Source organism: Mustela lutreola, chromosome 15 (assembly GCF_030435805.1).
Source record: "Mustela lutreola isolate mMusLut2 chromosome 15, mMusLut2.pri, whole genome shotgun sequence".
NCBI lineage: Eukaryota > Metazoa > Chordata > Mammalia > Carnivora > Mustelidae > Mustela > Mustela lutreola.
The window spans coordinates 28,771,697-28,798,175 of NC_081304.1; positions in this window are offsets into that span (position 1 = coordinate 28,771,697).

Genomic DNA, 26,479 nt, shown 5'->3' on the forward strand with positions numbered 1-26,479 from the left:
AGTAGGCACTTGATAAATATCAATGGCTGGATGAATGAGTGAAGGAAAAGTATGATAAAAATTATATATGTGATAATGGATCCTTGAACTCTAGAAAAAAAAGATGCAATCACAAAGTTGTTAATGCATTGTGGTGGTTGTATGTAACATTCTTCTTAGGGTTTTAGCCAAAAAGTATGCAAAGGGATATAAATAAAATCCCCATTCCAACTCCCACTCCCTTCCTAATCTACTTGAGATCCCATTGCGACAAATTAGACTTGGCCTATGGGTCAGTGAGGAAACAAATTCTTTATTCTTCCAAGGCAATCAAGGAGTCTTCTGCTTCTAGTGAAAGGTGTGTTATGAGACAATTTGTTAGCATGAATTAAATTCAAAAGTAAAATAAATTCATTAATGGCTGATGTTCACACAGCCCAGTTAATATTTTCACTTTAATTAATCTATTTTTACTGAAAATTATAAGGTTTTGCTACATTGCAGTCCATGAATTCTGTTAAGGGAAAAAAAAAACCTCACTGAATTATATCACAGTCTCTCACAGTTAAGAATATGAGAAATGATGAGATGACAGAATATGGATAGAAACAGGCAGGAAATATGAGTTATGATAGATGCTGAATGTGCAGAACAAGCAGACTTTAGTGATGGTGTTCAAACACATTTAGTCTTTGCCATTGAATTGCTAATATAAACTGACCCCCAAAGTCTAAATGCCCTCCACACTTCTTCTCCTGCCTAAACCCTTGAGACATGCTAAAATAGCTTCCCACATTTCTCCTACAATTAGGGAATCAGCTCTAAGTAGAGGGAAGGACTTTACTTTCTTCCTTTCTCTTGGGGTAGCTTGCCCCACTGTTGATGTTCAGTCAAGCTTCGCTTGGTAGATTAGTTTCCTAGGGATGCTGTAACAAATTATAAACTGGGTAGGCCAAAACAACAGAAATTTATTTTCTCAGGCCTGGGGACCAAAAGCCTGGAATCAAAGTGTTGGTGAAGGCTATGTTCATGCCCATGGTTCTAGAGAAAATCTGTTCCTTGCCTCTTCTCAGTTCTGGTGGTTCTAGGTGTGTCTTGGTTCATGGCGGCATCAGTCCACTGTCAGCCTCTGGGGTCACACTTACTTCTCCTTTGTCAATACTACCCCTGCCTCTCTCTCATAGAGATACTTGTGGTTACACTGGGGCCTACCTAGAAAATCCAGGATAATCCTTCTCTCAAAATCTTTAATTTAATAACATCTTCTGCCACATTAGGTAATATTCACTCTTCTGCCATGTATGGTGACATTTATAGGTTCTGGGGATTAGGACCTGAATGTACCTTTCTTAGGGACCCAACCCCCTACACTTGGACTGAGGACTACAGTGGAAGAAGCTGCATAGGAGACCATCACTTCTGTTAGAGCACACAGCATATATACTTCAGGGCCGTCAAATGGGCTCATCCTACAAACTGAAAAGAAGTTTACGGTTTATGGGCTACAACAGTGACACCAACCGAAAGAGTCTTCTTTGATCATTGGTCCCTAGGAAGCTAGAATGAACACTGAATGTTGTTTCCAGTGATAAAGTAATTAAAACTGCCTTGAATAAACTTTTGTTGTTTCAACATCCCCCAGAAGACCACTGCTATCTGTGTATTTGCTGGGTGTTGTGTATGTATCTCTCCACTCACAGTTTCTTCAGGGTGGGAATCCCATCTTCTTCATATTTGTTTAACTACCACCTCACCTACTGCCTCATCTGTTGGTTGATTTGTAGCAAGCGTGTGTTGAACTAAACTGATCTAAATCCAAATTAGCAAGACATCTAGACTTTTTTTTTCCTTAAAGATTTTATTTATTTATTTATTTGACAGACAGAGATCACAAATAGGCAGAGAGGCAGGCAGAGAGAGAGAGGAGGAAGCAGACTCCCTGCTGAGCAGAAAGCCCGATGTGGGGCTTGATCCCAGGGCCCTGAGATCATGACCTGAGCCAAAGGCAGAGGCTTACTTAACCCACTGAGCCACCCAGGTGCCCCAAGACATCTAGACTTTTAAGAGATGTGTGGCCATTGTGAGAAAAACATCTTTTGTCCTTTCACTACATGATATAAAAGTATCTTTCTTCTCTTCCTACAATATGCATGCCATTAGAGATAGACTCATCTTTTTGGGTTGTTCTATTATTTGCTTTCTCTTACTTCTGCTTGAGACATTGATCAGCAGTCATTCTTAAATTACATGTAATGCTGTATAGTCTTTCTTATCAAACACATTTGCAAAACATAGCAAGGAATCTATTGATTGTGTTGATTTTAAATGTCCTGGGCATTTTCCTGTAAGTCACTTGGAGTCATTTCCCTCTTGAATGCTTGAATTGTCAAGTGAAGCAAATAGGAAGCTCAAGCTATGGGCAACCCTGCTACCCATGACTGGTCGGTCACATTGCAAATGCCTACAGTTACTTCAAAAGGTGGCAACAGAGGCACCTGAGTGGCTCAGTGGGTTAAGCCTCTGCCATCAACTCAGGTCATGATCTCAGGGTCTTGGGATTGAGCTCTGCATCAGGCTCTCTGCTCAGTGGGGATCCCACTTCCTCTTCTCTCTCTGTCTGCCTCTCTGCCCACTTGTGATCTCTCTCTATCAAATAAATAAATAAATAACCTTAAAAAAAAAAAAAAGGTGGCAAGGTTTGGGCAGAGGAAAGCAATGGACAGCCACTTACATGTGGGGAGGGGATCTTGAGGTCATTTAAATAGTACACCATTTTCCTATATAAAGAATAAAATACTTCTGTTGAAATGCTATATCCTTTTATGTAAGTATGTATGCATGTACCACTAATTATTTGAGTGTGCTATTAGGCCCAGTCATATAATTGGATAGATTTAATTCAAAGGAAATTAAACAAACAAAACAGCAGGAATTAGGAGTTCTTCTCCTACAAATCAGAATTGAGAGTCCCTGGATGCCTCGAAAATACATAATTAGCATTCAGAATAATTTCGCAATATATATGATTTGTGTTTCATAAGACATAAGGTACTGTATTTAGATTTGGGCTTCCAAAAAAAAAAAAAAAAAGTGCACAGACATGCATTTATTTTCTTTTCAGTACAAATTAGGAAAACTGCCTTGTTGTCCCAAGTGCTTGCTAAAAATGACCCTGCCTCCACCAGAAATGTTGTCAATAGATAAAACTAATGGAAAGCCTGAAGCTCCTTGTCTCTTCAACTTCATTTTGCTTCTACACAAAACTGCCATCATTTTATCACGTTGGGAGTCTGGAACAATTCTATTAGGTAATGACATCCATTTCCATGAAGCTTCCCTCATCCATCAATCTCCTTGATTTAATTTTTTTATCACGTGGCTCCAAGGGATCCTCCTTCCTGCTCTCTCTCTCCTACAGGGTGAGACAAGGCTTAAATGGAACAGTGAGGATGGGGATGAGAAAATAAAAAGATAAAAAGGCACAGGGGAGTCTGGGTGCTAAGAGAAGACAGACAGGAATACAAAGCTGAATTCACAGGAGAGGAGTAGAACTAGGATTTGCCCAGGAGCAAAACACTAGGAAGTGCCTGTTCCAAAGAAAAGGTGGTATGACTGAAATATGGAGACAAGCTTTGATTTAAAACCAACAACAGGGGCACCTGGCTCAGTTGGTTAAGCATCTGCCTTCAGCTCAGGTCATGATCTCAAGGTCCTGGGATGGAGCCCCACATCAGGCTCCCTGCTTGGTGGGGAGCCTGCTTCTCCCTCTCCCTCCCTGCTCATGCTCTGTCTCTCTCTCTCAAGTAAATAAACAAAACCTTTAAAAGATTAAAAAAAATAAATAAACAAAACCAACAACAAGTAACAACCAACAACAAGAGACTGACACAGTAGCTTGAACTGAGAAGCAACTGATGAATCCAGTGGGCAGCCCAAGCAGAATACCGAAGGAAGCATGTGTTTACTTGGGACCCTTTTTCTGAACTCCTGTGCATTGCTACCCATGACCCCCAAATTGCAAACTGGCCATCATTAGTTCCCAGAACTTCACACCAAGTACCACACCATTAACAGCACAATGAGACTCAAAGGCTACATGGATATTCTAAAACTTCTGTCTCCTTCACTACTTCTTCCCCCAACAATACCAGACATTTCATCATGGCAAATCCCTGACTTCCAAACAAACAGAAATGATTCTTTCAATCTTCCTCTAACAGGGCAGCCAGTCTAATTTAACCATTTCCTCTCTAAGACTGACCTTTCACTGTCTCCATGCCAATGAGAGGCTTTTTGGCTTTGCTGTTCAAGTAAATCACCCTGAAAGGAGTTGATAAGGAAATATTATTATGATTTATTAAGGGATACTCTTTCACTCCTCGGTTAGGGTAATTTCCAACGATGCTTTTATTATGCTGACCTTTGCTAAAGAAATTCTCAGCAATTTAGCTAAATATTTTAATAGCAGTGAGTCTAGAATACAATATTTCTTCTGGAAAGCCACTGCTTTTGGAGGCCTGAGGCTATTCGAAATACCTCTGACTATCTCAAATGTGCAAGGCCCAAGGAAGCAGATTGAAATTATAGTCAAGTTCGACAGAGCACTCATTTCCCTTTCATTTAAAAACAGGATTCTAGCAGATACATAAATGATTTTCAATGACACTGGAGTGAAATTTGCATATGATCAACCCAGTAAATCCTAATACTTGATGACATTTTCACTAAGTATTTGACAGTTTGCCCTCTAGTTAATAGTTGGATACTGGCAATGTGAAATGTACTTTGTTAGAAAAAATACTGTAAGAGCCAAGGCAATAACAGATTGTGATACATTTTAAGGTGTTGAGGTAAGCAAGAAAAAGACTGTTTTGTTTTGTTTTTTTTTCTCAAAAAAAAAAAAAAATTGCCCTGGGAATAGATTAACCACATAACAAGAAGTTGGAATTGGTTCTAAGTTCTATCCAGTTTTGAACCAGTTTTATAGAAACTTTAAAAGTTCAAGTTTCCTCTCTTCTACCTTTTTTTAAAATCTGATTTTGATGAGAACGGGAAGACGGATCTTAAGAGGAAATATATTACTTTTTCATATTGTACCTGGACCAATGATTCTGCAAACTCCTGGATACCTATGAAATAGTTGGGCTGACCTTGCTCGTAGATTAAAAAATATCTATCAGCAGACAAATATGCTTCCATAATATTACCAGTTTCAAAACCAAATTGAGGATGATACAGGGAATATTATTAGCCAAGAAATATTGGAAGTCATTACTGAAGCTTGGGTTCACCACTTTCTCTTTCCATCATTCATCAAACATGTGAAAATTTCCTTCGTGCCATTTCATGAACCATTCTCATGATTCACCAGACTCACCCTGCTCTTCCTTCTCTTTCCTCTTGGGAAAAAAAAAAAAAAAAAAGCTACAGATTTTTGCATGAACACTAAGATTCTTAAACACCAATAAACACAATTTGGGTCATTATAATATAAACTACTATCCCAACTGCAGTTCAGTACATCAAATAGCCCTATTTGCCTTGATGCATTATGTTTAGCTAATGGATAGCATGGTCGTGTAAGGTTTTTCTTGGTCATAATACATTACTTACTTCATTTCTTAGTAGAATGGGATGACTTAATTAAAAAAATTAAATGGTTCTATGCAGACATTTTAACAACTTATCTTTTAAGGTTCATTAGCAATTAAAAATAAATGAAAATAAAACACTTGTTTATAATAAGCAAATAAGCTCTAGGTCTATGATACCGTGTAACAATTAATGGGGTAAATATTATACCTTCTATAAGTAAAATTCTTGCATTTCCAATCCTCTAACCTATTAGTTAATATAGCTCTCCTGGTCCTGAAAACTCACAGCAAACCTCAAAAATTTTCTAAATACATAAAACATATGTCTTCCATTAGCATAAACAGCCCTATATAGTGAAGGACACACACACACACACACACAGGTTGTGTTCAATGTTTAACAGTTTTTTTCACTTTGCTAAGTGATGTCAAATGGCTCTTCCACCTAAGTTTTCACAGATATAAATTCCTGGTTGCAGTGGACTTATTCAGAATATTTTGAAGATGAATTTTCATGTTGTCTGCAAAATGCAAAATACTCTTCCAAAGAAAAAGATATCATAGGACATTCATTTGTTAAAACTCTATATTCATTTTCTGCATGTTTGTTTTTGTGTTTTGTTTTTGGTATTGGCAAGAAAGGATGGATGTTTGAGTGATAAAATCCATGACTGCATTAGATAACAGGATGGCAAAAGAAATAAGTCTGACAAGATTCCTACTGCCACAATAAGCAGTTTCCTAAAATATACAACCTATATTGGAAACCTGTGTTTCCATCAGTCTTTACCAGTTGTCTTTACTGAATAGAGCATAGTACTAATGAGTACAGGTTACCAGGTGTATTTGACATGGGACAATTTTCATTTTACCTCAACAGTGTCAAGTTGTACTTCTAGTTTAGCAGTAACAGATATACAACACTGGTCAATCAAAATTTTGGATGCAACTGCAAAAATTCATTAATATTCATGTCTAGGGCTAGAAAAAGAAGAAAAATCTCTCAAAAGGCAAGCAATGACATTTTATAGTCATCTCAAATTACAAAATCCTTATTCAAGAACATAAAATGATTTAATCTTCACTTCCTAAACCAAATCCATAATGATCGTGTTATAAAAATGAAAAAATAAAAGGGGTGGGGGGCAAAAGGCCTGGTAATAAAACAGAAGCAGCAGATCTAAGAGATGCACAGGGCTGGTTATTTTGAGCTAGTTACTAGGCTTTGCAGTAAAAAACAGACTATGTACACACCCACCTTCCCTGACTCCCTGCCTCTTTATTCCAATACATTTCCATCTCCTCATTTCAACGCTGAGTTTCTTTTATTATTTTCAGTCTTCTCTGCACAGGATTTGCTGCCCAGGGAAGAACAACCTACACCAGTGACTTTCTAACTTGGGCTTAACATCTGCATCAGTTCAATAAAATACAGTTTTCTGGGCCTCTCCCAGAGATTCTGGACCAAGAATTTGTCTTTCTAGCAGATCTGCAGTGATGCCTACACAGCTGGTCCAGAGTCCACACTTTGAACCATTGCCCTATACTTATCTTGATTATCCTAGACTTGGGAAGGCAGATCTGATTTCAAAGAATTCCCTCCAAACTACCCTTCAAGATGAATATTTCTTACCAGATTTCATAGTGTTGGGGTGTTGGGGGGGTATAAAATAACGATAGGATACATGACATAAATACTTAAAGTTACTTTCCCTCTTCTTCCTCCTGTCTTTTAAAGTTGATTGATTTTCCACTCAGTGCAGCTAATCTTATCTAGGTGATTAAGGAAATGTGATCTAAATTAGACAATTCACACTACCATGTAAATGGCTGTCTTGGACTTGTATTAAGTTGATCAAACACATTCACTTGTTAAAATCTGCTCCTTAAGGGGCGCCTGGGTGGCTCAGTGGGTTAAGCCACTGCCTTCAGCTCAGGTCATGATCCCAGAGTCCTGGGATCGAGTCCCACATCAGGTTCTCTGCTCAGCAGGGAGCCTGCTTCCTCCTCTCTCTCTCTGCCTGCCTCTCTGCCTACATGTAATCTCTCTCTGTCAAATAAATAAATAAAATATTTAAAAAAAAAATCTGTTCCTTAAATTAATTTAATGTGTCCTTCAATCATAAGTATTTCAGTTGAGTAGATTATTAGGAGAGGGTGGCCTTCCTGGGACTGAAACGATCTCTTTAAGCCTCTCAAGTTTGTCTGGAGAAGCAATTTTTATGGGGGGTGGGGGAGGCCTCCCTTTATGACTCCTGATATGGATAACTCAATAGGAACCAATTTTCAGCAGTGCCTCTAGTGGCAATAGGAACTATTGAATTAGGCTTTACTCCTTCAGCTCATCCACAGAGACATGGATGAAGGTGATACCTATTCCAATATACCTTAGGGCCTTTTTTCTCCCTCAAGGAACTGAATTAGTTCTGCTTTATAAGTGAATGAGGAGCTGTTCCCTGCCCCAAAAGAAGACAGGTGGCTGAAGATTTAAAAGAGTAAAAGTGTACAAGTAAAAACGGCATTAAAATGAATAAGTAGAGGGGGCACCTGGGTGGCTCCGTGGGTTAAAATGAATAAGTAGATAGACAAAAATAAATGATTGATAGACAGATAGACAGCAGATAGGCAAATAGGTAAGAAGTTTCTTTTCTGTCTAATGAAGGTGATTTATTTTAAGAGTTAAGGGGCACCTGGGTGGTTCAATGGGTTAAGCCTCTGCCTTCAGGTCGGTTCATGATCTCAGGGTCCTGGAATTGAGCCCCGCATCAGGCTCCCTGCTCAGCAGGGAGCCTGCTCCCCTCCACTCTCTGCCTGCCTCTCTGCCTACTTGTGATCTCTCTCTCCCTCTGTCAAATAAATAAAATCTTTAAAAAAAAATAAAAATTAAAGAGAAAACATTGAAAATTTTTTAATTATTTTTTTGAAGATTTTACTTATTTATTTGACAGACAGAGATCACAAGTAGACAGAGAGGCAGGCAGGGGGTGGGGAAGCAGGCTCCCTGCTGAGCATGACCCTGGGATCAAGACCTTAGCCGATGGCAGAGGCTTTAACCCACTGAACCACCCAGGCGCCTGGAGAAATTTTCTTGCCAAGAGACCAAAAAAAAAAAAAAAAAAAAAAAAAAAAACCAAAAAGGCATAAAACTTAAAATCTTGCCCCAAAAGGAACAGAAAAATAATTAAATAATCTTTACCAAGTTTCCAGAAACTGGCTAATACGAATATGTTTCTTTCATGTCTTTTACATAAAATAAAATACAAAATGCATATTAAATTGAATTCTCTTTGTTCACCTTTCCAGTCCTTTCTTTCTCTAGAGGAAACCACTATAATACACTTACTACGTATCCTATTTATATTTTTATTACATTTATACACATCCATGGAAAAATATATTATTCTGTTAATGCTTCATACATTTATTTTTTAAAAAATATTTATTTGAGAGAAAGAGAGAGAGGGAGGGAGAAAGAAAGAGAGAGAGAGTGTGTGTATGTGTGTGTGTGTGTGTCTGCATGAGTTGGGGGAGAGGCAAAGGGATAGAATCTTCAAGCAGACTCCCCATCAAGCATGGAGCCTGAAGCAGGGTTCGACCCCACAACCCATGAGATCATGATCTGAGCTGAAACCAAGAGTCAAGATGCTCAACTGACTGAGCCACCCAGATGTGCATGCCTCATACATGTGTGAATTCATGGGAGAGATGGTCTCTCCCATGAATACACACATACAAAGTACATAGAAAATAATAATGAATCTTCTCCAGCTTCCCTTTCATTGATTTTTCCTTTTTCCATTTTTTTTTATATTGAAGTGTAATTAACATAGAATGTTATATTAGTTTTGGGTGTACAACGTATTGATTCAACAATTCTATTTATTCAATGCTCACTACAATGAGTGGAGTCACCATCTGTTACCATACAAGGTTATTACAATAATACATTTCTTCTCCTCATTTTTATTTATTGTACTTTTCTGTTGGGTGGTATATGAAGGAAAAATCTGGGGCACATTAAGGACAAGCATGGAGCTTGGGGTTCCATGGAGCACTGGATGTGATACATAAACAATGACTCTTGGAACACTGAAAAAAATAAAATAAAATTAGGATGTTTAAAAAAAATAAAGAATGTGAGTCTTATTTCAAATTCTCCTCTTCCCTAAAGTAGTCGCTGGGTGGAGCCCTTTCCTTACTCTCCAAAATATTCTTTTTTGGGGGGAAGCGTCCACTTCTTAGCATTTACCATACCACTCATCAGGCTACACTTGAGTCTTCTTGGCTTTTCTGTATATTTAGGTAGTGCTAAATATATTAGCAGATGACTTCCTGTAGAAAGTTTTCTATTCGTTGACAAGAATAAGAGGGTATAAATTCCACCCCTGCCTTCCTTGTCTTTAGGCTCCAAACTGCTGACTCTGCCCAAGATGTGCTATGATGAAATGAGGTCAGTTATCTAAGGAAATGATTATGAAAAACTGTTCCTCATTTATGTGCATGACTTATCCTAAGTCCCACACAATTATTCTTGAATCAGAATGCAGAATTGGAGGGACACTGAATTTGAACTAAAGATCATGGAAGCAAATTGCTTGGTCTGTTGAGTTTTTATCCTTTGCTGTAGCAGCATTTTAATTTAGGAAACCAAAAATATGGATTTGTCATTTTAAAAGTGAATATCACAAAAAGTTGGGAGCATTTTCTTCCTAAATTTCTAAAATCATGGAGTTGCCATTAATTTCCTTTTTTGTAGCAGACATTCCTAGAGGAATATATGATAGATACTTCAGGTGGGTATAAAATTTAAACAATTGGAATTTTTTTCCCTATGTATTTAAATTCACAAGGAGCTATATATGAGAGCATAGGTAAATACTATCCCTGTTAATTTGGAGCTGGTATTTGGGGAAAGTTAAGTCATTATGCCCACTTAAGAGCTTTTATTCATGTGGAAAGAAATATGAAGTGGAAGATTCAGGAACTAGGTTCTAAGTCTCTCACTGATCATCTCTATGTTAATAAAAATATAGTTATTGTTTTGATAATTTAAAAATATTATCAGTATTATTTTATTTTATTGTATCCCTTATATGAAATATAATTTTTATAAGTAATATTCGTCTACATGATATCTAGAGCAAGAACTTAACAAGCTAGGACTTCAGTCTCTTTAATAAAAAGGCTTACACTGGACACACTGAATAATCTCTCAGATCCCTCTGGCACTACCAGTCTTTCATTCTAACTCCTAACTCCAACTTTCTCTGATTTCCATTTGGTGAGTAAAATCACATAACCTAACCTGAAGTAACAGGAAACAGATAAATTTTGCTTGCTGAATCATCATCATCATCATCATCATCATCATGGCTCCCATGTGTTAAATGCCTACTATGTGCCCCACAATGTTATAGCTAATCTTCATGGACAACACTTCAAGTCAGTTGTAAATATACCTATTTTACAGATTTTTTTAAAAAATAGGAGCAGTAGGGTAGGAGCAAAAGACGAATAGGTAGAGCACAGAGAATGTTTAAGGCAGTAAACATACTCTGTATGATACCATAATAATGAATACTGTCCTTGCACATTTATCCAAACCCACAGAATATACAACACCAAGAGGGAGTCCTAAGATAAACTATGGACTTTGAACAAGATGATGTGTTAATGTAGGTTCATCAGTTATAACATATGTAATGCTTTGGTGAGTGATGTTGATAATGAGGGAGTCTAGGCATGTTTTGGGGCAGAGGACATGTGGGGAATCTCTATGCCTTCCTCTCACTTCTGTTGTGAATCTAAACAGCACATCACACACACACACACACACACACACACAGAGGACATGCCAGAACTGGCATTTTACAATGACTAGTTAGATGAAAGTGTCAGGACCAAATGAAAAACAGAATTTTTCTTGGTTTGGATTAAGAAGATGGGGTTTTAGAATTCTAAGTCTGCAATAATATGCATACGAACACAAATACTCACATACTCATCTAGTGTCATATAATTCAGGAAAGCTGGACAGTTTCACAACCTCATTTATCCAGAGATTACTCAAATTTAATATATATATATCCATCACAACTACATCTTTGAGATTTCTTAAATGTGGGTGAAATCTGCCTGAACAGTTCTTTAAAAATCTTTCCCTAAAAAGACACTATTAAGACAAAGGCCACATTTGTCCCACTTTACTTTATTAAAAAGGTCAAACTGTAGATGGGGTCTAACTCATCTGATGATGTGTATATGTTGGGTCCGTTATCAAAGGAATGAGACTGAGACAAAGTTACGCAAAGCCTTATTCTATGCCAAGCATTAGAAGTTAGGCTGACCGGCCAGGGAAATGAGGCTGAGACAAAGTGAAAGTTATGTAAAGCTTTATTCTATGCCAAGCATTAGAAGTCAGACTGACCAGCCAGGGCCATCTCCAAAGAGAGCGATGCCCCTTGGTCTTACAGGCTAGTTTTTATAGGGCACAATCGCAGACATCTGCATATGTGGCTTTGGCTGATTGGATGTCTCCTACCTGTGTGTTTTAGTAACGGTTACCAATGGCCTTGTTTTAGGTATGTGTTTTAGTAATAGTTACCTGGAATTGGCCTTGTTTTAGGTGTGTGTTTTAGTAACAGTTACCTGGAACCGAGAGCAGTAACTTTTCTAGACAACAAAATGTCTACCTAGGCAACATGGAGTCACTATGGCTAAGTAGGCCCAGGCAGGCCCTAGGAGGTTAACATGCTTTAATGTGGAATCGACCCCAACATATATGTTCCCTTTAGTCTCTCAATGTTGACTATAAATTGAAAAATACCAAGACATTCTCAATATAAAAATAAATCAGAAACTAAGAGCTTGTTAACTCAATTTACTAACTTCTCTAGAAGTTTTCATACTCATCAAATGAGACTTTGAACTTTAACATTAGTATTAACATTCTATGAAGTTTTTCTGGGGATTAACGATTACAAAAATTCTTGGATACTCCACTCCCTGAAAGATGAAATCTAATTCCCAATCCAGTGGATCTTGGATGGCTTTTAAAACTTGCTTGACTCTGAAAAACAATCTTAGGGTTTTGAAGGGGTGGGGGGGGGTCAGGGTACCAGGTGGTGGGTATTAGAGAGGGCACGGATTGCATGGAGCACTGGGTGTGGTGCAAAAACGATGAATACTGTTATGTTGAAAATAAAAAATAAATTAAAAAAAAAAAAAAACTTGCTTGACTAATGGAATGTAATAGAAAGGATGTTCCAGGGTCACTCAGCTTTAATCACATGAAGCCATGTTGCCTGGGCCACTTGGAACACCTGCTGTTATAGTCTCAAGCTACCATGTAAGAAATACTATTCCTCTGAGGTTTCCATGACAGAGGGACCATATATAGAGAGGAAAGAGACAGATACCATCCAGCCCCCAGCTGTATCTCCAGATAGCCTATCCCAGAGCAGAGACAAGTCTCCCTCAGTTTGTTACCTGTCTAAATTCCTGATCCACAGAGCTCTGAGAAATAATAATAAAACAATTACTGTGTTAAGCTAAAAAATGGAAGCTCATATTGGTTAATAACTTCCTCAGTGTCATACAAATAATAAAGTGAATAGCCAGCATCTTCCATCTCTCATACCTGTTTTTTGTTTTGTTTTCTTTTTTTTTTTTTTAAGATTTTATTTATTTATTTGACAGAGAGAGATCACAAGAAGGCAGAGAGGCAGGCAGAGAGAGAGGAAGGGAAGCAGGCCCCCTGCTGAGCAGAGAGCCTGATGTGGGACTTGATCCCAGGACCCTGAGATCATGACCTGAGCCGAAGGCAGCGGCTTAACCCACTGAGCCACTCAGGCGCCCCACGGAGTTGTTTTGTTTTCTTTTGTATTGTTTTGCAGTCTACTGCCATTCTTTATAACCAGTCCCAATGCTTATACAATATACTATTTTTGCTTATGGATTTTTGATTCTCATTCTTGTAACAAACATTTACTGAACACTCACCACTGCTCCTTAGACTTGATAGGCAGCAGTCTTCTGAGCTCTCATCAGAAATGCAACTTGTATTTGGAGACTAAAATAGTTAAAAGCACAATCAGGAAACTGAAAACTGCTAGATAATCTTCCCTATGCACCAACTACTCTTCAGTTATACAATGGAAAGAAACTCTCAATAATGGGGCTTTAAAGAGCTAATATAATGGGGGGCGGAGTCAAGATGGCGGAGAAGTAGCAGGCTGAGACTACTTCAGCTAGCCAGAGATCAGCTAGATAGCTTATCTAAAGATTGCAAACACCTGAAAATCCATCGGCAGATCGAAGAGAAGAAGAACAGCAATTCTGGAAACAGAAAAACAACCACTTTCTGAAATGTAGGACCGGCGGAGAAGTGAATCCAAAGCGATGGGAAGATAGACCTCAAGGGGAGGGGCCGGCTCCCGGCAAGCGGCGGAGCAACCGCACACAAAATCAGGACTTTTAAGTCTGTTCCACTGAGGGACATAGCTCCAGAGGCTAAACCGGGGCGAACCCCACGCGGGGTCAGCGTGGCCTCAGGTCCCGCAGGGTCACAGAAGGATCGGGGGTGTCTGAGTGTTGCAGAGCTTGCGGGTATTGGAACGTGAAAACCGGCTACAGAGACAGAGCCGACAGTAAGCTAACAGCTCGGTGTTACCTTGAACTGGTCGCAGGCTCAGTGAGCTCGGAGTGTGGCAGGAGGTCAGGCAACCGGGAGTAACTGGGCGCTGTTCTCTGAGGGCACACTGAGGAGTGGGGCCCTGAGCTCTCGGCTCCTCCAGGCCAGAGACCAGGAGGCCGCCATTTGTATTCCCGTCCTCCGGAACTCTACGGAAAGCGCTCAGGGAACAAAAGCTCCTGAAAGCAAACCCGAGCGGATTACTCACCCCGCCGCAGGTAAGGCCTTGCAATTCCGCCTTGGGCAAAGACGCTTGAGAATCACTACAACAGGCCCCTCCCCCAGAAGATCAACAAAAATCCAGCCGAGACCAAGTTCACCTACCAAGCAGTGTGGTTTCAATACCAAGGAGAGCAGCAGAATTCCAGAGGAGGAGAAAGCAAAGCACGGAACTCATGGCTTTTTCCCTGTGATTTTTTTTAGTCTTGCAGTTAATTTAATTTTTTTCTTTTTCATTTTTTGTTTTTTTTTCTCGCCTTCTGGTAAAATTTTTTTTCTTAACTTTTACCTTTTTCTTTTTTAACGTTTTTTAACTAGTTTAATATATATATATTTTTCTTTTATATATTTTTCTTTATTTGTTTTCTTTTTTTTAATTCTTTTCTTTTTTTTTTCTTTTTTCTTTTTTTTTTTCTTTCTTCCTTTCTGAACCTCCTTTTATCCCCTCTCTCCACCCTCACGATTTGGGATCTCTTCTAATTTGGTTAAAGCATATTTTCCTGGGGTTGTTGCCACCCTTTTAGTATTTTACTTGCTCCTTCATATACTCTTATCTGGACAAAATGACAAGACGGAAAAATTCACCACAAAAAAAAGAACAAGAGGCAGTACCGAAGGCTAGGGACCTAATCAATACAGACATTGGTAATATGTCAGATCTAGAGTTCAGAATGACAATTCTCAAGGTTCTAGCCGGGCTCGAAAAAGGCATGGAAGAAATTAGAGAAACCCTCTCGAGAGATATAAAAGCCCTTTCTGGAGAAATAAAAGAACTAAAATCTAACCAAGTTGAAATCAAAAAAGCTATTAATGAGGTGCAATCAAAAATGGAGGCTCTCACTGCTAGGATAAATGAGGCAGAAGAAATAATCAGTGATATAGAAGACCAAATGACAGAGAATAAAGAAGCTGAGCAAAAGAGGGACAAACAGCTACGGGACCACGAGGGGAGAATTCGAGAGATAAGTGACACCATAAGATGAAACAACATTAGAATAACTGGGATTCCAGAAGAAGAAGAAAGAGAGAGGGGAGCAGAAGGTATACTGGAGAGAATTATTGGGGAGAATTTCCCCAATATGGCAAAGGGTACAAGCATCAAATTTCAGGAGGTTCAGAGAACGCCCCTCAAAATCAATAAGAATAGGCCCACACCCCATCACCTAATAGTAAAATTTACAAGTCTCAGTGACAAAGAGAAAATCCTGAAAGCAGCCCGGGAAAAGAAGTCTGTAACATACAATGGTAAAAATATTAGATTGGCAGCTGACTTGTCCACAGAGACCTGGCAGGCCAGAAAGAGCTGGCATGATATTTTCAGAGCACTAAACGAGAATAACATGCAGCCAAGAATACTATATCCAGCTAGGCTATCATTGAAAATAGAAGGAGAGATTAAAAGCTTCCAGGACAAACAAAAACTGAAAGAATTTGCAAACACCAAACCAGCTCTACAGGAAATATTGAAAGGGGTCCTCTAAGCAAAGAGAGAGCCTATAAGTGGTAGATCAGAAAAGAACAGAGACCATATACAGTAGCAGTCACCTTACAGGCAATACAATGGCACTAAATTCATATCTCTCAATAGTTACCCTGAATATTAATGGGCTAAATGCCCCTGTCAAAAGACACAGGGTATCAGGATGGATAAAAAAACAAAACCCATCTAATGTTGCCTCCAAGAAACTCATTTTAAGCCCGAAGACACCTCTAGATTTAAAGTGAGGGGATGGAAAAGAATTTACCATGCTAATGGACATCAGAAGAAAGCAGGGGTGGCAATCCTTATATCAGATCAATTAGATTTTAAGCCAAAGACTATAATAAGAGATGAGGAAGGACACTATATCATACTCAAAGGGTCTGTCCAACAAGAAGATTTAACAATTTTAAATATCTATGCCCCCAACGTGGGAGCAACCAACTATATAAACCAATTAATAACAAAATCAAAGAAACACATCAACAATAATACAATAATAGTAGGGAACGTTAACCCTCCCCTCACTGAAATGGACAGATCATCCAAGCAAAAGATCAGCAAGGAAATAAAGGCCTTAAACGACCACATGGACATGACAGATATATTCAGAACATTTCATCCCAAAGCAACAGAATACACATTCTTCTCGAGTGCACATGGAACATTCTCCAGAATAGATCACATCCTCGGTCCTAAATCAGGACTCAACCAGGATCAAAAGATTGGGATCATTCCCTGCATATTTTCAGACCACAATGCTCTAAATCTAGAACTCAACCACAAAAGAAAGTTTGAAAAGAACCCAAATACATGGAGACTAAACAGCATCCTTCTAGAGAATGAATGGGTCAACTGGGAAATTAAAGAAGAATTGAAAAAAATCATGGAAACAAATGATAATGAAAATACAATGGTTCAAAATCTGTGGGACACAACAAAGGCAGTCCTGAGAGGAAAATATATAGCGGTACAAGCCTTTCTCAAGAAACAAGAAAGGTCTCAAGTACATAACCTAACCCTACACCTAAAGGAGCTGGAGAAAGAACAAGAAAGAAACCCTAAGCCCACCAGGAGAAGAGAAATCATAAAGATCAGAGCAGAAATCAATGAAATAGAAACCAAAAAAAAAAAAAAAAAAAAAAACACAATAGAACAAATCAATGAAACTAGGAGCTGGTTCTTTGAAAGAATTAATAAAATTGATAAACCCCTGGCCCGACTTATCAAAAAGAAAAGAGAAAGGACCCAAATAAATAAAATCATGAATGAAAGAGGAGAGATCACAACTAACACCAAAGAAATACAAACTATTATAAGAACATACTATGAGCAACTCTATGCCAATAAATTTGACAATCTTGAAGAAATGGATGCATTCCTAAAAACATATAAACTACCACAACTGAACCAGGAAGAAATAGAAAGCCTGAACAGACCCATAACCAGTAAGGAGACTGAAACAGTCATTAAAAATCTCCAAACAAACAAAAGCCCAGGGCCAGACGGCTTCCCAGGGGAATTCTACCAAACATTTAAAGAAGAACTAATTCCTATTCTCCTGAAACTGTGCCAAAAAATAGAAATGGAAGGAAACTAACCAACCTCATTTTATGAGGCCAGCATCACCTTGATCCCAAAACCAGACAAGGATCCCATCAAAAAAGAGAGCTATAGACCAATATCCTTAATGAACACAGATGCGAAAATACTCAACAAAATACTAGCCAATAGGATTCAACAGTACATTAAAATACATTAAATACATTAAAAGGATTATTCACCACGACCATGTGGGATTTATTCCAGGACTGCAAGGTTGGTTCAACATCCGCAAATCAGTCAATGTGATACAACACATCAATAAAAAAAGAACAAGAACCATATGATACTCTCAATAGATGCTGAAAAAGCATTTGACAAAGTACAGCACCCCTTCCTGATCAAAACTCTTCAAAGTGTAGGGATCGAGGGCACATACCTCAATATCATCAAAGCCATCTATGAAAAACCCACCGCAAATATCATTCTCAATGGAGAAAAACTGAAAGCTTTTCCGCTAAGGTCAGGAACACGGCAGGGAAGTCCATTATCACCACTGCTATTCAACATAGTACTAGAGGTCCTAGCCTCAGCAATCAGACAACAAAAGGAAATCAGAAACAAATCGGCAAAGAAGAAGTCAAATTATCACTCTTCGCAGATGATATGATACTATATGTGGAAAACCCAAAAGACTCTACTCCAAAACTGCTAGAACTTGTACAGGAATTCAGTAAAGTGTCAGGATATAAAATCAATGCACAGAAATCAGTTGCATTTCTCTACACCAACAGCAAGACAGAAGAAAGAGAAATTAAGGAGCCAATCCCATTTACAATTGCACCCAAAACCATAAGATACCTAGGAATAAACCTAACCAAAGAGACACAGAATCTATACTCAGAAAACTATAAAGTACTCATGAAAGAAATTGAGGAAGACACAAAGAAATGGAAAAATGTTCCATGCTCCTGGATTGGAAGAATAAATATTGTGAAAATGTCTATGCTACCTAAAGCAATCTACACATTTAATGCAATTCCTATCAAAGTACCATCCATCTTTTTCAAAGAAATGGAACAAATAATGCTAAAATTTATATGGAACCAGAAAAGACCTCAAATAGCCAAAGGGATATTGAAAAAGAAAGCCAACGTTGGTGGCATCACAATTCCGGACTTCAAGCTCTATTACAAAGCTGTCATCATCAAGACAGCATGGTACTGGCACAAAAACAGACACATAGATCAATGGAACAGAATAGAGAGCCCAGAAATAGACCCTCAACTCTATGGTCAACTAATCTTTGACAAAGCAGGAAGGAATGTCCAATGGAAAAAAGACAGCCTCTTCAATAAATGGTGCTGGGAAAATTGGACAGCCACATGCAGAAAAATGAAATTGGACCATTTTCTTACACCACACACAAAAATAGACTCAAAATGGATGAAGGACCTCAATGTGTGAAAGGAATCCATCAAAATCCTTGAGGAGAACACAGGCAGCAACCTCTTCGACCTCAGCCGCGGCAACATCTTCCTAGGAACAATGCCAAAGGCAAGGGAAGCAAGGGCAAAAATGATCTATTGGGATTTCATCAAGATCAAAAGCTTTTGCACACCAAAGGAAACAGTTAACAAAATCAAAAGACAACTGACAGAATGGGAGAAGATATTTGCAAACGACATTTCAGATAAAGGACTAGTGTCCAGAATCTATAAAGAACTTAGCAAACTCAACACCCAAAGAACAAATAATCCAATCAAGAAAAGGGCAGAGGACATGAACAGACATTTCTGCAAAGAAGACATCCAGATGGCCAACAGACACATGAAAAAGTGCTCCATATCACTCGGCATCAGGGAAATACAAATCAAAACCACAATGCGATATCACCTCACACCAGTCTGAATGGCTAAAGTTAAGAAGTCAGGAAATGACCAATGCTGGCGAGGATGCGGAGAAAGGGGAACCCTCCTACACTGTTGGTGGGAATGCACGCTGGTGCAACCACTCTGGAAAACAGCATGGAGGTTCCTCAAAATGTTGAAAATAGAACTGCCCTATGACCCAGCAATTGCACTATTGGGTATTTACCCTAAAGATACAAACGTAGTGATCCAAAGGGGCACGTGCACCCGAATGTTTATAGCAGCAATGTCCACAATAGCCAAACTATGGAAAGAACCTAGATGTCCATCAACAGATGAATGGATCAAGAAGATGTGGTATATATACACAATAGAATACTATGCAGCCATCAAAAGAAATGAAATCTTGCCATTTGCGACAACATGGATGGAACTAGAGCGTATCATGCTTAGTGAAATAAGTCAAGCAGAGAAAGACAACTATCATATGATCTCCCTGATATGAGGAAGTGGTGATGCAACATGGGGGCTTAAGTGGGTCGGAGAAGAATCAATGAAACAAGATGGGATTGGGAGGGAGACAAACCATAAGTGACTCTTAATCTCACAAAACAAACTGAGGGTTGCTGGGGGGAAGGGGTTTGGGAGAAGGGGGTGGGAGTATGGACATTGGGGAGGGTATGTGCTTTGGTGAGTGCTGTGAAGTGAGTAAACCTGGTGATTCACAGACTTGTACCCCTGGGGATAAAAATATATGTTTATAAAAAATAAAAAATTAAAAAAAAGAGCTAATATAATGTATAAGAAATCATCTAAATCTGATTGAGATGAATGGAAGTAAAACATATCAATGCATATAAAAAGGAGGGGAAGAGAGTGATTTTATATACTGTTTAATACAGTAATAATGACATAGTTTCCCAGAAAGTCAGTTTATAAATTCACCAAAACTGCAGAGAGCATTTTAATCTGTTAATAGTTAGAAAACAGAACTAGTAATAATGGAAAAAAAATTATTGAAGTCATTTAAAAATTATTTTAGGTAGGTGGTTCTATCAAGTTCTTTTAAGATTTTCAACATACATTTGTAAAGCAGAGTTACTGACCTTATCTTTTCAAATACCAAACTAATCATAATATATTCTCAATGAATAAACTTATGTTTTCTTTTCTTTTTAAGATTTTATTTATTTATTTGTGAAAGACAGAAAATGAGCAGGGAGAGGGGTGGAGGGAGAGGGAGCGAATCGCAAACAGACTCCACACCAACTGCAGAGCCTGACATGGGGTTTGATCCCATGACTCTGAGGTCATGACCTGAGCAGTAATTAAGATTCAGATGTTTAACCAACCAAGCCACTCCAGCACCCCGATTTACGTTTTCTTTATTCCCAGTTTGATGTCACATATCAAAAAAAGATAATATATGGAAAGGACCTAGCATTTCTATAAATCATCACACTGGTACTGTTCTGGGCACTTGAACCACTGTAATTATTATAATTAACAAAAATACAATATATATGAACTCTTCTCTGATACATTGTTGAAAATGTGATGAATCAGTATTTAACCATACAGTATTTGAATGGTTGGGGGAAGGCACAGTCTGCTGTTCCTTCTGTGTAATGTGAATATGACGCTCCTCTTTCTCAAAAAAGACATCAATTAAACAAGAGGAAAAGGGAGTGCAAGGACATATTGTCAGCACCCATTTGAGCTTCCTTCCTCACAGAGATTATATTCATACATAAATTATAAATATTACATATCAAGCCTGGGAAAGATTCACCTCCCTGCTGAGAAGTAACATGTGAGAAGAAAATGTTCTTTTCCTACTTCAGCCGTTGGAGGATTTTCTATTTAGAACTATGGTCATGAAAAGGCCCAAAGACAAATCCAACTCCAACAGGATGGAGCAAAAAGAAAGAAAAACATGATAACATCCTTTGGCTTCTGAATTAATCAACTCTGGAACCACTTGCCTGAGGACTTCCTGATATGGGAGACTGTAGGTCCATCATCATCTAAGTCATTTTTAGCCAGTTTTTCTGGAACATATGGTGAAAAACGTTTATACAAACTCAGGTTTTCAGTAAAGACGTTTCTAATATTTTTCTAAAATAGACTATATCCGTAGTCTATTTTAGAAAAATATATAAATAGACTATATCCATAGTCTATTTTAGAAAAATATATAAATAGACTATATCCATAGTCTATTTTACAAATATATATATATAGTCTATTTTACAAAAATATATAAATAGACTATATCCATAACTACATTTATGACCTGTGAACTCAGCAGCTTGAAAGTATCAGAAAAGGCATGAATAAAATGAATTTATGAAATAAGTTAAATTTCACTCTTCTCATGTCCACAGAGTAAGAGACATGGCTATCATATTAGTTATACATCGTATTAGTTATGTATGACATGTGTACTATATTAGTTATATATGATACACCAGATAGAATTTTACATAGACAGAGAGATAAAGGATAGTTATCAAGTTGTTTTACCTCAAAGCCTGCCATTGCTCTTCTGAAATATAAACACCTAATATTTATGGAGGCCAAAGTTACTTAAAAATGTTTTAGAAAATTGAACAAAGTCAAAAAGTATAACTAGGGTATGGAAAAAAAACAATAGTTGGGAAATTGCATTTACAGTTAACCAGCTATAAAGAAAATAAACATAAAATGAAATCACTGTTTTTATTTCTCTTTTCCCATATTAAATCATTTCTTCCATATTCCCTAACAAAGTACTAGCATTGGTTTTTAAATATATTGCCTTCTTTTTTTTTTATTACTTTACTTTGTTTCTATCACTAATTCTTTCCCCAGACACTCCAAATAGAACTTTAAAATATCTCTAAGAATAATCAAATATATCAGTTAATTTATAAAATACAATTTTCCCTGGGAAAACTCTCTTGGCTCTCCATATAATACAGTTCCAATCTGATCTGGTTTCTCTGTAGGCCTGTTACATAGTGGCAATCCTGGATATGATTTTCACAAATATTACAGAATCATCCAACTTTTTTGATTCCTTGTTTTCTGAAGCCTATGTCTTCTCTGTTAATTCATTCCCTTGTTAAATAGAGGAAATCCTCCAAAAGCTTTCTGCTAAAGGACACATCAGGGTACCTTTATTTGAGATTCAGCTGTCTAGATCTTCATTTCTTTCATCACACTTGGTTAATAATTTGCCTGTAGAAGCATAGGTTGGATATTATCTTCCATCAGAATTCTCAATGCAGTGCTCCATTCTAGTTCCCAGTGAGTCATTGAGAAACCTAGTATATTTACCTGCTTTGAGATCCTTTACATATTGTTTGTTCTTTCTGTGGTGCTGGTTGTGGTCTGTCAAAGAAGCTTTTAGCAAATTCTCTTTATTCCTAGAACTTTGAATTTACTATCATGTACATTTATTGGCCCACTTTTCACTGAACATGCGAAGCATTTATGAGAAACAATCTGGGAATGGTTGGCATTTAGGACAAGGAAATTTTCCCGAGTTATATTGTGGATATAGTTCTCCCTTCCTTTTGTCTTCTTTCTGGAATTTCTACTCGTTGCATATTGGACCCCTGTGTTGAACCTCTCAATTATTTTTCCTATTTTTACTTTCTGTGATGCTTTTTCAACTTTATCTTAAATCTTTCTACTATTATATTCTTTTACTTTAGATAGGTAGATAGATGTATTTACCTATCTGAGAGAGAGAGTGAGAACACAGAGCAAGAGAGAGTGCAAGAGTGGAGGGGAGAGGCAGAGGGAGAGAGAGAAACAGACTTTCCACTGGCAGGGATCCCAACATGGGACTCGATCCCAGAGCCCTGAGATCATGACCTGAGCCAAAGGCAGATGCTTAACCAATGGAGTCACTCAGGTGCCTCTGTGTGTGTGTATGAACATATACACATATTCATTCTGTAAGAACCTTTTCTTATTTTTTGGATCTAACTTGAAAGAACATGTTATCCTTTTTCAAGACTATAGTATTTACCATTTTTTTTCATAGCCTCTTTTATAAAAAACTCCGGTCTACTTTGTGCATTGATTCTTTTTCCTCTGATTCTACTTTTTGTTTGGTTATTTGTTTGCTTTGATCTTTTTCTTGTAAAAGACTTGGCTGAAATGACTGATGATCACTGTCTCCTGCTCATCACCAACAATGAGGCTTAGGTGTGAAGCACTTAAAAGCTGCTGTGTTTTGGAATGAACTTGGTCAACAGGAAGACCTCACCAAAGGGTGAGTGAGCACTGAATCCATATTGCCAGTATCTCTGGGTATTTTTCCTTAGGCCAGTCTGATTTCCCAGAACAATCCTCCAACCTCTGCCTGAGGGAGGGTAATAGTGGAAGGCATTAACATGGCTAGCAACATTTTGGTAACTGGTAAGATAAAGGGAACTGGGCATGTCACTGTTTGTTATTTAGAGTTGCAACTATTTGCTTGTTTCTGATCCTGTATTCTCCATTTGTTATTCAACTTTGCCTAGTATTCCCAGAGCCTCTATTGTTAACTGCAGAACAATCATCCATTCTTCCAAAAAGTTGAGGAAGATCCAGTTGCCTGGCTTCAGTAGGAAACAATCTGAGCAGCTAATCGTTGTCTATAAGAACCTGCATCTAATTTTTCACTTTTTGGCTCATACCTCACCCCTGACTTCAGCACTACCTGGTACTTCCAGTTCTTCAGCTTTTTCAAGCTTCCATACTGTTAATCTCCTTGTAACTTTGCAGCTGTGGATGAGCTGCAGATAACTGATTCATAACTCTCCCTGCCTTTTTTTTTTTTCTTGTTTTCCATTGTATCAAATGTAGACAGTGCTCATACATTGAAAACTTCTCTTTTTTGCCTACTTATACCTTTTTGTCTTACTTGGGGCTTCATAAGGGAACAGAGAAAATATCTGTGTTAACCTATTGTATATACCTAGAAAGCATGCCTTCTCTATATCTTTCTCTATCACAACAGGCTAAATAAATAGCCCTACAGGCCAAATCAATAGTACTTAAGAAAGGATTACCATCAAAATCACTTGGGAGATTTCTCATAGCCTGTAAGATCTGGACAGTATAGTTTTATATACATCAGTTATTTGCATGCATATGCCTAGTAAAACACTACTGATTTTGTTATCTATTAGCTAGTTCAGGTCATTAACAATATGACTAAGGAGCTCCTGGGTGGCTCAGTTGGTTAACTGACTGCCTTTGGCTCAAGTCATGATCTTAGAGATCTGGGATCGAGTCCCACTCCAGGCTCCCCGCTCAGCGGGGAGTCTGCTTTGCCCTCTGACCCTCTCCTCTCTCATGCTCTCTCTCTCTCTCCCAAATAAAAAAAAAATTTTTGAAAAAATAATAATATGACTAGGGATTTGTAAGTGGACTTACATTTCAATACATACCTCCACCTGTACCATCTGATATTCTCAGTGCCTGTTTTGCTTGCCTATCCAAGCACTATTATTACTCATCCCTTCTTTCTTTATAACGGAACCACAATTTATTCCGATATGATCAAGGAAGTTGGACCCTTCACAGTCTAGGCAATATGACCCTTCTCTTCTCTGGTAAAGGTGTTATCCATGGGTATATGCTCCATGGAGGGCAGATATCTCAGATACTTCTATAGAATAATCATGTTTTATTCCTAGTAAATAATTGGGTTTCAGATGACAGAACTTTTCTTTTTTTTTTTAATCTTAATTTTATTTTTTTCATGTTCCAAGATTGTTTATGCACTACACCCAGTATGCCATGCAATACGTGCCTTCCTTAATACTCAAAACCATGCCCACCCAACCCCCCATCCTCCTCCCCTCCATAACCCTCAGTTTGTTTCTCAGAATCCACAGTCTCTCATCTTTTGTCTCCCCCTCCAATTTACCCCAATTCACTTTTCCTTTCCTTCTCCTAATGTCCTCCATGTTATTCCTTATGCTCCACAATAAGTGAAACCACATGATAATTGACTTTCTCTGCCTGACATATTTCACTCAGCATAATCTCCTCCAGTCCCATCCATGCTGATACAAAAGTTGGGTATTCATCCTCTCTGATGGCTGCATAATATCAATGAAAAGAAGGGCCACATGCACCCCAATGTTCATAGCAGCAATGGCCACAATCACCAAACTGTGGAAAGAGCCAAGATGCCCTTCAACAGACAGATGAATAAAGATGTGGTCCATATATACAATGGAGTATTACACAGCTATCAGAAAGGGTGACATGACTATTCTTGTCTTTGGCTCTCATCATACAGAACCAACAATGATTGATGCTCTGACTGCCATCTTGAGATCATGAAGGGAAAAATCAAGGCACTTGCACAGAGTTTGACAAGTAGCCTCCACACAATTACACTAAAAGAAATTCATGGACCATGAGGCCATCTACTGCCAGATTTATTGTTATATATTATACTAAATGTCTACAGTTTTAAAGCCAAAGTCAATTAGGTATTCTATTATTAGAAGTCCCAAATTCCCTACTGATAAACTGAACATGATCATTAATACTTAAAAAACTTAAAATATAATACTTATCTAAAATAGATTGCTTCCAGTCACTAAATCTGGGCCTATTCAATTTGATTTAAATATCCTAGATTGCAACTATGGGGCATAAAATTTTCCCTTATATTTCTTAACTATGGTTACTTGATCATTCTTGATAAACGGCAATACTCGGTTCATATAATGTGAAGATAATGGGAGAAGAAATGAGACAGTTTTATGAAAAGTTTGTTTTCTGAACTAATAAGATATACCTCTACAACTGCCTTCTTAGGAATTGGAATAGAAAATTCCCTTGCCTTGAACAGGCACCAATCACCATTAAAATGCAAGATGTCAAGATGTTTATCCTGGTTTTACTCAGTTAGCTGTTTTATTTTATTAAACTTCATATCAAGTCAGAATATGGAGAGTGTGTCATGGCTCTGAAGAGGGCCTGAGCTGTTCAGCTGACTCTGAACCACTGAGGGTAATGGGTGGAGAACAGGAAGAGACTAGAAATCATGCAGCATGCACGCTCTCAACTCTTGGACCAAGGCATCCCTCCCTGTGCCAGTCAC